Raw genomic sequence first — 12,581 nt, 5'->3', positions numbered from 1 at the left:
GCTATAGCCACAACCACATGTGATGCACAAGTTGTCCTTCAATTCCTAAAGAAGCACATATTCACTAGGTATGGAGTACCTAAGGGTCTAGTTAGTGATGGTGGCAGCCATTTCTGCAACAAGCAGATGGAAAAACTACTTCACAAATATGGGGTGATGCACAAAACAGCCACACCATATTACCGACAGAGCAATGGCTAAGCAGAGCTTGCTAATAGGGAATTGAAGAGGATTTTGGAGAAGACTGTCGGAGCAACCAAGAAAGATTGGGCCAGGAAGTTAGAAGATGCACTCTGGGCATATAGGACAGCATTCAAAACTCCTATTGGGAAGTCTCCTTTTCAGCTGTGGTATGGCAAGTCTTGTCACCTCCCTATAAAGCTTGAACATAAAGCTTTTTGGGCCACTAAACTCCTCAACCTTGATTCTCAAGCAGTAGGGGAGAAGAGGTTGCTACAACTAAATGAGTTGGATGAGTTTAGGCTAGAAGCTTATGAAAGTGCCAAGATATACAAAGAAAAAGCTAAGAGGTGGCATGACAAGAAGATTGCAAAGAAGGAGTTCAAACCAGGACAGCAAGTACTCTTATATAACTCCAGGCTTAAGTTTTCCCTGGTAGGCTCAAATCCAAATAGACTGGCCCATATTTGGTGACAAAGGTTTTTCCTTATGGAAGTGTTGAATTGCTAGATGAAGTAACAAAGAGTCATTTCACAGCAAATGGTCACAGGGCAAAGCATTACTTGGGAGGCCAATGGGACAAAGAAAAGGATGTCCAGAACCTTAATTGAGCAAGAATGAAAGATGTCAAGCTAATGACAATAAAGAAGCGCTTGTTAGGAGGCAACCCAACCTGAGGTAGTTTTCTTTTCCATCCATTTCAATAAAAAGGTTAATTAGTTTTATCTGTAGTGCAAGGAGCTAAGTTTGGTGTTGCACACCAAAACAATTTAATTTAAGGGAGAATGAAGGATGCTAAGTTTGGTGTTCCACCAAAAATCTCATTTGAAACATATTCTCATCTTCTGCATAAAGGTTTACTAGCTCTAAGCAAGCAGACAAACTATTTAACCATTGCCTGTTTCTATCTTAGCTTTATAACCTTTAGCAAAGACAAAAGAATTCATAAATGGTTAGCTTGTTGCATCAGAAACATTAGCAAAGAATTAAGTTGGATGTTCCCACACCAAAGTAATTCTAAAAGCCATACTCAATTCATGCATACTAACCATTTGTTTAAGGGATTAAGAAGCAAGCAACTTTTGAGGATTATGCAGGAAAATAACCAATAATTGAAGACAGAATGCATTATGACTCAAAAAGGGACACAACAGAAGGAAGAATGAAAAGCTGCAACCCAACAGGTTGTATTTGCATCTAATCCCTGTTGCTGAGAAATATTTAAAAAAATTGGGAATCCTTATATGTCTGACTAAAGTGTTCATTTGGTTGTATATGGAAATGCTTGCCATGAATGCTGATCTGCATAATGTTTGTCATCTATCATTAGCTTGAATTTTGTGTTATTTCCTTGCTGTTTGAAAAAAAGGAAAAGGTTTGAAATAGAAAGTGAATGTCCAATGTTGTAGAAATGTGAATGAAAGTTAGTGGTGGTATTTGCTTGATTTAATGAATAACTCATAAAATAAATACTGCATAATAATATGATTCCTTGAAGTATGAACTAGCTTGCTATTACAAAGTCTGCTATTAATGAAATTCCCTTGGGAAAGAATCAAAGCAAAAAAAGAAAAGAAAGAGAAAAGCCAAGGATTGGCAAAGAAACAAATAATAAGGCTAGACACCAATAGCTTGGACGCTAGGACATATGCCTGTGGTGTTTGTGTACTAGGATATACTTGGACAAGTAAGTTCTGAGGAGTATTTTGAAACTTGGCCACTTAGATCAACTGATTTGGGATTGCCAACTAAAAGTCCACTATCAAGAGTAACCTAGCTACAAAACACTTAGTGATCCAAAGAAATGCTAGGCATCAATGCTCCTAGGAAGAAAATGTGAGCGATGTGTTTGTGGTGAAGAGATGTTGAGCAAAATAAAGCCAAAGGATGCTGCAACATTTGCCACCAAGCTTTCAATGAGTAATAAGCTCTCTAAGCAAAATAAGAGAGGAAAAGTTAGCAAGGGATCAAGCAAATGAAAAGCATTGTATCAGCAATCTTAGTGAATCTTTGGGGAAAAAATTTTCTATATAGCAGCAAGTAATAAATGAGCTACCATTGATCTGCATAAAACCCCATGAACCAAGTTCAATTATCTGCTAAATAAGAACATGCATACTTTTCTGTTTCATTTTATCTTCTCTTATGTTTAGTGCTTGCTTGGGGACAAGCAAGGTTTAAGTTTGGTGTTGTGATGACAAGTCATCTTATGCTAGCTTTTCAAGCATTTTTTACTTATTTCATTAGGTTTCATGCATTTTCTTTCATTGTAAGTAAGTGGTTTGGAGTGGAATTGCATGGTTTTGTTGAATCAATCAACCATCCTTTATTTGACACTAAATCATGAGGTTTAAGCTAAAATTAATTAGGTTTTGAATGATTCACAAACCTTGTGAATTTGGTAATACTTTGATTGGTTATTTTGATTACTTGTAGGTGAAGAAGAGAAAGAAACAAGGAAAGTGTGGCCTAAGGAAGAAGAAAAGCGTGGGCTATGGAAGAAAGAAAGTGTGGTACATCAAAGGAGAAGCTATAGCACTCTCTCAAAGAGCTCAGCGCTCTCTATGAGAGTCCTACTCAAGGCCAAGAAAGCAAAGCAAGGAATGCTGTGCTCTCCTTGTTAACCGAGCACCAAAGAAGCAAGGCAAAAATCACAATGATCGGTTAACACAGTTAACTTTATCGGGCTCCATCCAAATTAAATCCAAGGTGTAATGTTTACTAGTGAAGGCCACAAGGTTTGAACCCATGAGCCAAGGGACCAAGAGAAGTGCTCCTTGCAAGGAAAATAAGCAAAAATTGGCTGAAATGCATTCACTGGGGTTCGAACCAAGGAGCTAAGGAGCGCTACCTTGGGTTATTCTCCAAAATTGGAGATGAAGTGCTCCCAGCAAGCCTCGAAGGGAGGCTTCCATCTCAAGCAAAGAGCGCTCAGCTCTCCCCACTCACCGAGCGCTGTTGACACGGACAAGGGGCTGGGAGCGCAACAAACTTAGCAATTTGACACAGCCAAAGGAGCTTGGTGCGCAAGACTTGGCAAGGCTTGGATGCTGCGCTCTTGCCATTAACCGAGCGCTACCCTGATGCATGTCCAAGGAGCTTGTCACACAAAATTTGAAGGCCAAGGCAAGGGGGATGCTGCGCTCACTCCACCAACGGAGCATTGCTCTGGGAGTGTGACCCATGGTCCAAATTCAACTAAAAAGTCAATTTAATTAAATTATTCACCAAATTAAAAAGCCCACTCCAAATTCTAAAACCCAAAAATAGGAAGTGTATAAATAGAAGTTAGTTTGATTTAGAAAAAAAAAACTTTTCTTTACCTTTTCTTACCTTTTAGGATTTTTAGACACTTTTAATTTTCATCGGAGAGCAGAATTTGAGATTTGAGCTTTGGGTTTGGGAATTGGAAGAGAGAATTGAGTTTTCTTCTTCTTTGTTCTTACTTCTACAGTCTTCATTCTTTTTTTTTTAATCTTGGATTGAGAATTGAAGGAATTCTGTTTCATTCTTGATCTGAGATCTTTCTTTGTTTACTTTCTACATAATTTCAACGAATTGTGATTTGGAGCTAAGTTTCCTTTACTGTTTTCATCTCTACTTCTTTTGCAATTGTTCTCTGTTGGATCAAGGAAGGAATTGAGTTCTAGACTTATTCTCTAGTCTCATTCAACCCCTGAGATCTTCAACTTCTCTCTTAGTTATTGCAATTGAACTTAATTTGCCTTCTGTTTTGCTTCTTCAAGCAATTCTTCTTTTCTGTTTAGATCTGCGGCATTTTAATTCACCCTTCACTTCTCTGTTGATTGTCATTTACTTTCTCTTAATTAATTTTTGAAATCCCAACTCCCAAAGCCCTTTATGATTCAAGCAATTTACATTTCTTGCACTCTAAGCTTCAGCTATTTACATTTCTTGCAATCTAAGATTCTGTCATTTATATTACTTGCACTTTAAGATTCAGCTTCTTTACTTCCTTTGCCCTTTAATTTACAGTCAGTTATCCCTCTCCCTTTAAATTTCATGCAATTTAGCTTCTGTTAGATACAAATCACTCAAATCAACACTTGTTTTCTTGACTAAATCAACCACCTAACTAAAATTGCTCAGTCCTTCAATCCCTGTAGGATCAACCTCACTCATGTGAGTAATTACTACTTGATGCGACCCGGTACACTTACCGGCTAGCTTTTGTGAATAGTGAATCGGGCTCCCTTGAGGATTATTCCCATTCACTATCACCACCAATCCGTGACCATCATTCTCCAATCAACAAGGAGACTTTATATTCATCTGTGGGGAGTACTAAATTCTCTTTGAGTGATTCAGGTGACACCGTTATGGCGGACCCACCTCGAAGGATCACCTTGAAGGAAGTTGGAGCTCCCGATCTTAATTTGATACCACCTCAAATTCTGTATCCGGCCTTGGATCCGAATTTTGAGCTTAAGTCTGGCACAATTAACTTGCTCCCCAAGTACAATGGACTGCCTGGGGAGGATCTTCTGAAGCAGCTTAAGGATTTCCAAGTTGCATGTGCAACTGCAAGAAGGCATGGCGCGGATGAAGCCGCAGTGTTGGTCTTCGCTTTCCATTTCTCTTTGGAGGGAAAAGAGAAGGAGTGGTTTTATACTTAGTCGGGTGAAGTTAGATCCAATTGGGACATGTTGCAAAAAGAATTTTTGGAGAAGTTCTACCCTCCCCAGAAAACAGACAAGCTGCGAAGAGAGATCTCTTGCATTGTGCAACGAGATGGGGAGACTTTGCATGAATATTGAGAGAGATTTAAGAAGTTTCTAGAGGCTTGCCCTCACCACCGGATTGATGAGTTGGTTCTGATAAGTTATTTCTGTCAAGGAATGCACCACCAAGACAAGCTTCTCCTAGATGCCGCGAGTGAAGGATCTTTGACCAAGAACAAGACCGCCACAAAAGCTTGGGAAGTTATATTGGACCTAGCAGACTCAACTCAACACTCAAGAGCAAGGAGCCCACAACCAAAAGCCTTGAGTGAGGTTTCTCCCTCCGAAGATGCAATTTTGACTAAGTCCCTCGGTGAGATGACAATTTTGTTGAGGCAAATCACCCAAGGGCAACAAATCCCTCAAGCGTTGATAAATGCTCCACCCCAACCTCCACGGATAGAAGGGCCATCAAGGATATGTGGTATTTATGCTTGCAATACTCATTACACCGATGAATGCCCTCAAATTCAAAAGGACACTACATTGGCGGTTGCTAACCCTTACCTGCAAAGACCCAATTACAACCAAGGATCTTACCCACAAGGATCTAATCAAAACCAAGGGTGGAGAGATAACTCAAATCAAAGGTGGAACCAAGCTCCCCAAGCTTAACCTAACCAAAATGCTCAATTCTACTACCATCAATACTGATGTGGCGGAAATTGGCCGATTAAGAATTTATAGAGAAAACAGCGTTGTAAGTACAGTTCTCAACCGACTAAAATCCGTTTATCAATTTAGAAGGGGTTATAAAAAAATTTGGAAATAAAATACTGGGAGTATGAATCCCAGGTCGTCTCCCAACGAGTTGCAGAAAGAGTGCTATTTTATTAATCATAGGTTTTCCAAGAACGTTTTGAGTTGAGAAACAGAGAAATAAATAATAGTAAATTCAGATAAAAGCCTTGACCAGGAGAAGATTAAATGGAAGTTCTATCCCTGTTGAACTTTCACAAGTGTAATAATAAAAGGGTTGTTATCCTACTTAGTTATCCCTTTTAGTTATCCCTTATATAATAAGGGAAAGTCAAGTAACTCTCAAACTAATCCTATCGCTTGCATTCTAATCCTTTCCTAAGAAAGGATTAAAGTCGAAAACAGGAGAATTAGCCAACAACTTCCAAATAATATTAACACTTGAGTATTCCAACTGAAGGTTTTCCTTTTAATCAACTCCCAATCAAGTTAGGGAACTACTCTATTATCATGAATATAACTTTCACAAAATTAAGAGAAGAATAAAAAGAAGACATGATAATTAATAACTAAAAATCAATTAAAAGTAAAAATGACTCTTTGCATTAATAAATCCCAAAATCATGAACATACTTATCTAAACATAATCAATGGGCAATAAAAGAGTAAAGGAATAGAGAAACAAACTAGAATGAGGAAGCTCAAACTAGAATGAATCTTTTCAATATCCAAAGTAAAGCAATAAAACTCTAGAACTATGAATATGAAGAAAACCTAGAGGAAGAAGTAGAATTCTCTCTCCAGATTCAAAACTAAACTAAACCTAGCCCGAAATCGCCCCCATCGATTTCTGCAATTTTTGCAGGTCATGCATGTCACGCGTGTGTGCCAGGTGCGCGCGCGCATCGATTGTGCTTTTTGCTTGTTACGCGTGCGCGCCAGGTGCGCGCCTGTGCCGCTCCTTGCTGGTCAGCTTCTTTATTTCCTTGCGTTCCTTCCATTTTTGCAGGCTTCCTTTCCATCCTCTAAGTCATTCCTGCCCTATAAAGCCTGAAAATACTTAACGCACAAATCACGGCATTGAATGGTATAAAGGGAAATTAAAAATATATAATTTAAATGTATAGGAAGCAAGTTTTCAACCATAGAATAAAATTAGGAAGGAATTGTAAAATCATGCAAATTATATGAATAAGTGAATAAAGAGTTGATAAAAACCACTCAAATTAGCACAAGATAAACCATAAAATAGTGGTTTATCAAATACCCACAAGGTCAACCACAATACCAACAACCATACCAGCAACCCTCACAACCTCAACCTCAAGTGAAGTATCAACATCCAAATAGTAGATCTAATCCTTCTCAAGTTAACCAAGCCCCTCCTTCCAATCAATCCAACATGAATGACACAATTCACACCTTCATGCAAGAATAAAGAGAGTTCCATAAGAAACAAGATGCTTACATGGTTACAATAGCCGAAGCCCTTACCCGTTTAACCCTCCCTCCTCAAACCACACAAAGAACCCAACAAGCTTCAACCTCAAGTAGTTTGCCCTCACAACCTCAACCCAATCCTAAAGGAAGCATAAATGCCATTACTCTTAGAAGTGGTACTAAGTTGGATAAGAATGTGGCTATACCTTCAAAGTTGAGTGAGAAGACAAACAATGAGAAGGTAAAAGATGAAGTGGAGGTGATGAAGGGTGAAGATGAAAATGTTGATAAGGGTAAGGAAGAACCACCAAAGGTCAAGGAGCCAAAGAGAAAGACCTTGCTTGAAGAGCCCTTACCCATTCCATTCCCAACTTTGCCCAAGAAAGCAAAGAAGCAAGAAGATCTTGACCCCACTTTGGTGGAAGTTTTTGAAAAAAATGAAGTTACCATCCCTCTCTTTCAAGCCATTCAACAAGTGCCAAAATATGCCAAGTTCCTCAAGGATGTGTGCACTCACAAAGACAAGCTTGGCAACCTCAACAAGAAGCCGGTAGATGATTCTATCTCCTCCTTACTTCCTGAAAAATGCAATGATCCCGGCCCATGTTTGGTGACTTGTTTGATTGGTGGGATTAAGTGATGCCAGGGCATCTTGGCCAGTTTCACTGACCTTTTCTTTATTATTTTAGGGTAATTTCATGCAATTTCTTAGTAAATAAGCAAGTTTTAGACTAAAATACAATGACACCTTGATTCAAGCACTTATTGTAAATTTTACATGATTTCATGAGGATTAGGCAGGAATTAAATGATATAATTGATGATGCATAATCTCATGACTTGGAACAGAGCTTTGATGCACTTTAATTGCTTGATTTTAGGACAAAGGAAGTAAGAAGGAGCCACGTTAGCAGCCACGTTAATCTAATTAACGTGACCACTAACGTGGAATGGGGACGAGCTTGTAGCGTTAATGGAAAAAGTGATCGCCAATAACGCCTTCGAAGCCATCATAGCCTACGTTAGTTGCCACGTTAACTACATTAACGTGGTAGCTAACGTAAAGGAGGAAGAGGAGCTCCAACGTTAGTGGTAAAAGTGAATTCCACTAACGTTCCACAAAGGTACAATTAAGCCATGTTAAGAGTCACGTTAATATAATTAACATGAACTCTAATGTGGGAGGAGGAAACAATTGCCAACGTTAGTGACACTCACCTTTGTCACTAACGTTGGACTAAGCCAAGAGTGCCCATGTTAGTGGTCACGTTAAGACCACTAACGTGAAGAGTAACATGGAGCTAAACATGATGGGCCAACATTAGTGACACTCACCTTTGTCACAAACGTTGGAGATGGCAATCACCACCACGTTAGTAGCCACGTTAATCCAACTAACGTGAGCTCTAACGTGGGAAGGAGGGGCGTTTGGAGCGTTAGTGACAAAGATAAGTGTCACTAACGCTCTCAAAGCTTAGGCATGCCCACGTTAAGGGTCACGTTAGTTATACTAACGTGAAATCTAACATAGGGAAAGAGGCAAAGAGCAACGTTATTGGAAAAGGTGAGTGCTAATAACGTTTGCGAAGGACCAAGAGGCAACGTTAGTGGTCACGTTATTGCCACTAACGTTGAAGTTAACGTGGATCATTTTGGGTTGGAACGTTAGTAAAAAAGGTGATCGTCACTAATGTTCTCGAACCCATATTTTCACTTAACGTTAACACCACTAATATCCTAACTAACGTCCATGCCTAACGCACACTTTTCTGCAAGCTGACCCCACTGAAGATTGTAACTGCTTCAACTCAAGATCAAAGGCCCAGATCCAAGACTTGAAGAACCAACTAGAAGATCAAGAAGAGTAGTATATATAGGAGTAGTTTTGAACTAGAGGAGAGCTTGGCACTTTTGGAGAACTACACTCTGTATATTTACTTTCTGCATTTTCTAGTTTTGTGAAGAATGTACTCTTCCCTATCACTTTCCATTTCCAGAGCTATGAACAACTAAACCCCTTTCATTGGGTTAGGGAGCTCGGTTGTAATTTGATGGATCAATTATAGTTTTCATTCTTCTTCCTCTTTCTTTTCTCTTGATTTGCTAGAAAGCTTTCGATCTTAATCCAATGGGTTAGTTGTCCTGGAAAAAAAAACTCTCCGTAATTGGATCTCCTCTAAGCCTTGGAAAAGGGATGAAGAGATCATGCTAGAAATACTTTCTTATGTTGGACCAAATTGGGGTTTGGGCGGATATAGTGACATGTAATCCTCCCAACACTTTGATTTGGAAATACATATGGTATAATCAGTGACCATACTTCATCTCTTCCCATGGGCAATTAAATCAAGGAATTGGGCAATTGTTCAAGCTTAGAGAGATTGGCTTGCCAAGGAATTGGGATCCAATCATCTAAGATTGCCAAGGAGATCAATGCATGCATTGATTGAGGAAGAGATGAGAATGAACTTGATCCGAAAGATGCAACATCTCCTAAGCCCAATGAATCCCCCATTTCTGATCTTACCCATTCTCTTTACTTTCTGCTATTTATCTTCATGCTTATTTCCCCAAATCTCCATTTAAGATTCTGCACTTTACTTTCTGCACTTTACTTTTCCGCCATTTAATTTTCTGCAATTCTCAACCAAATTTCTATTTAGCTCACCTAGCACATCTTTCCAACTAAAGTTGCTTGACCAATCAATCCTTGTGGGATTCGACCTTACTTTATTGTGAGATTTTACTTGACGATAATTCGGTATACTTGCCGAAGGGAAATTTGTTGAGAGACAAGTTTTCGTGCAACAAGTTTATGGCGCCGTTACCGGAGATTGATTTTGTATCGACAATGATTAATTTGAAAGTTCACTAGATTGAGCATTTTTCTTTTGTTTGTTTATTTTATCTAGTCATTTACCTTCAGTTCATTTAGTTTCTTCCTCATCCCCTCTCCCCTCGTTGTTTTCTTTTTTCTTTGTTATTATCTACAATTCTGCTCACTAACCCACTAACTGTTTGATAATTTGCACCACTCACACTAACAGCCACTCTAACAAGAATAATCTCTTCATTCTATTTCTTGCTTTGTGTTCTGTTAGTTGTATGACAGGGAGAAGAAGTGGAGCTTCAACTTCCTTTGATTCCAAATCAGAAAGGACCTTCCTTAGATTAAGGAGGGAAACAAGAGGAAAAAGAGTTGTTGGTGCTGAGGAAGAGGAAGAGTACTTTGATACAAACATTGAGGAGAACCTGGAAAACAACCATGAAGAAGAAGCTCACAACCATGCCAGAGAAGGCCCTGTGAATCATGCTGGGCAAGAAAGAAGAGTTCTAGGCTCTTACATCAATCCAAACCCAGGAAATTATGGAAGTAGCATCCAAAAGCCAACCATACATGCCAATAACTTTGAATTAAAACCCCAGCTCATCACCCTTGTTCAGAACAACTGCTCATTTGGAGAAAGTGCCCAAGAAGACCCCAATCAACATCTAACCACCTTCCTAAGAATATGTGACACTGTGAAGTCCAATGGTGTTCATCCGAATGTCTATAGTTCCCTTTTTCACTCAGGGACAAGGCATCTAAATGGTTGGAATCTTTCCCAAAGGAGAGTTTGACAAATTGAGAAGATGTGGTGAACAAATTTTTGGCAAGATTCACATGGGAGAGGTTTAAGGACTTAACAAGAAGGTGCCCACCAGACATCTTCAATGAATGGGTTCAATTGCATATTTTCTATGAAGGTCTTTCTTACGAGTCAAAGAATGCCGTAGACCATTCATCAGGGGGCTCTCTAAACAAGAAGAAAATCATTGAAGAAGCCATAGATGTCATTGAGACTGTCGCTGAGAATGACTACTTCTATGCTTCTGAAAGGAGCAATACTCGAGGAGTGATAGAGTTGAACCACATGGATGCACTGTTGGCTCAAAACAAGATGATCGCCAAGCAGTTAGCTGATCTTACCAAGAAGGTCTAAGAGAACCAAGTTGCAGCAGTCATCATTTCATCACCAGCTCAAGAAGGAGTGAATGCAGGAGAAGAAGGTGACTGGGAACAAGCCAATTATGTTGGAAACTCACCCAGACAGACCCATGACCAATACTCCAAAACTTACAATTTTGGTTGGAGAAACCACCCTAATTTTGGGTGGAGAAATCAATAAGACCAAGGCCAAGACCAGATATGCCACAACCAAAATCCCAACAACAATGTAACTCACCAACATCCCTCACAAAAATCCTATCAACACCCACCTAATCACCCTTCTCAACCACCTAACCTCAACCCACCATCACCAACCGAAGATAGACTTTCCAGAATTGAGACTCTACTTGAAGAAATATGTAAAGAAGTCCAAGACAACAGAGTGTTCAAGGATGAAGTGCGAGCCAATATAAAAAACCAGGGAGACACCATCAAGAGGCTGGAGTCCCAAGTGAGGTATCTATCTCAATAATTTCCCAAACCCACTGATAGTTTTCCAAGTGACACAGAGAAGAACCCAAGAGGAGAAACAAAGAAAATGAGATGGGAAGAATTGATGAGCGGATATTTTATACGCTTTTTGGGGGTAATTTCATGTAGATTTTAGTATGTTTTAATTAGTTTTTAGTAGAATATTATTAGTTTTTAGGCAAAAATCATATTTCTGGACTTTACTATGAGTTTGTGTGTTTTTCTGTGATTTTAGGTAATTTCTGGCTGAAATTGAGGGAGCTGAGAAAAAATTTGAGTTAGGCTGAAAAAGGACTGCTGATGCTGTTGGATCCTGACCTCCCTGCACTCGGAATAAATTTTTTGGAGCTACAGGAGTCCAATTGGCGCGCTCTCAACGGCGTTGGAAAGTAGACATCTAGGGCTTTCCAGCAATATATAATAGTTCATATTTTGTGCGAAGATAGACGACGTAACTTGGCGTTGAACGCCAAGTACATGCTGCTGTCAGGAGTTAAACGCCCGAAACACGTCATGATCCGGAGTTGAACGCCCAAAACACGTTATAACTTGGAGTTCAACTCCAAGAAAAGCCTCAGCACGTGGATAGCTTTAGTCTCAGCCCTAGCACACACCAAGTGGGCCCCAGAAGTGGATTTCTACATTATCTTAGTTTACTCATATTCTGTAAAACTAGGTTACTAGTTTACTATTTAAACAACTTTTAGAGATTTATCTTGTACCTCATGACATTTTCAGATCTGAATTATACACTCTTTTGCAGCATGAGTCTCTAAACTCCATTGTTGGGGGTGAGGAGCTCTGCAGCGTCTCGATGAATTAATGCAATTGTTTCTATTTCACTCAAACGTGTGTATGGTCCGATCTAAGATGTTTATTCGTGCTTAATTATGAAAGAGGTGATGATCCGTGACACTCATCACCTTCCTCAACTCATGAACGTGTGCCTGACAAACACCTCCGTTCTACATCAGACTGAATGAGTGTCTCTTAGATTCCTTAATCAGAATCTTCGTGGTATAAGCCGGATTGATGGCGGCATTCATGAGAATCCGGAA

At 39.4% G+C, this 12,581-nt stretch overlaps 1 non-coding gene across 1 annotated transcript; it reads right to left on the bottom strand.

The window, feature by feature from the left end:
- Positions 1-4,895: 4,895 nt before the first annotated feature.
- On the bottom strand, positions 4,896-5,002 carry LOC127747115 (small nucleolar RNA R71). Its single transcript, XR_008008918.1, has one exon. It is a non-coding gene; the product is annotated as a small nucleolar RNA R71 (small nucleolar RNA).
- Between the last annotated feature and the right edge of the window lie 7,579 nt (positions 5,003-12,581).

The sequence above is a fragment of the Arachis duranensis genome, chromosome 4 (assembly GCF_000817695.3).
Source record: "Arachis duranensis cultivar V14167 chromosome 4, aradu.V14167.gnm2.J7QH, whole genome shotgun sequence".
Taxonomy (NCBI): domain Eukaryota; kingdom Viridiplantae; phylum Streptophyta; class Magnoliopsida; order Fabales; family Fabaceae; genus Arachis; species Arachis duranensis.
Note: the sequence above shows the minus strand (reverse complement) of the source record. Positions and strands in the feature narration are given on the sequence as shown.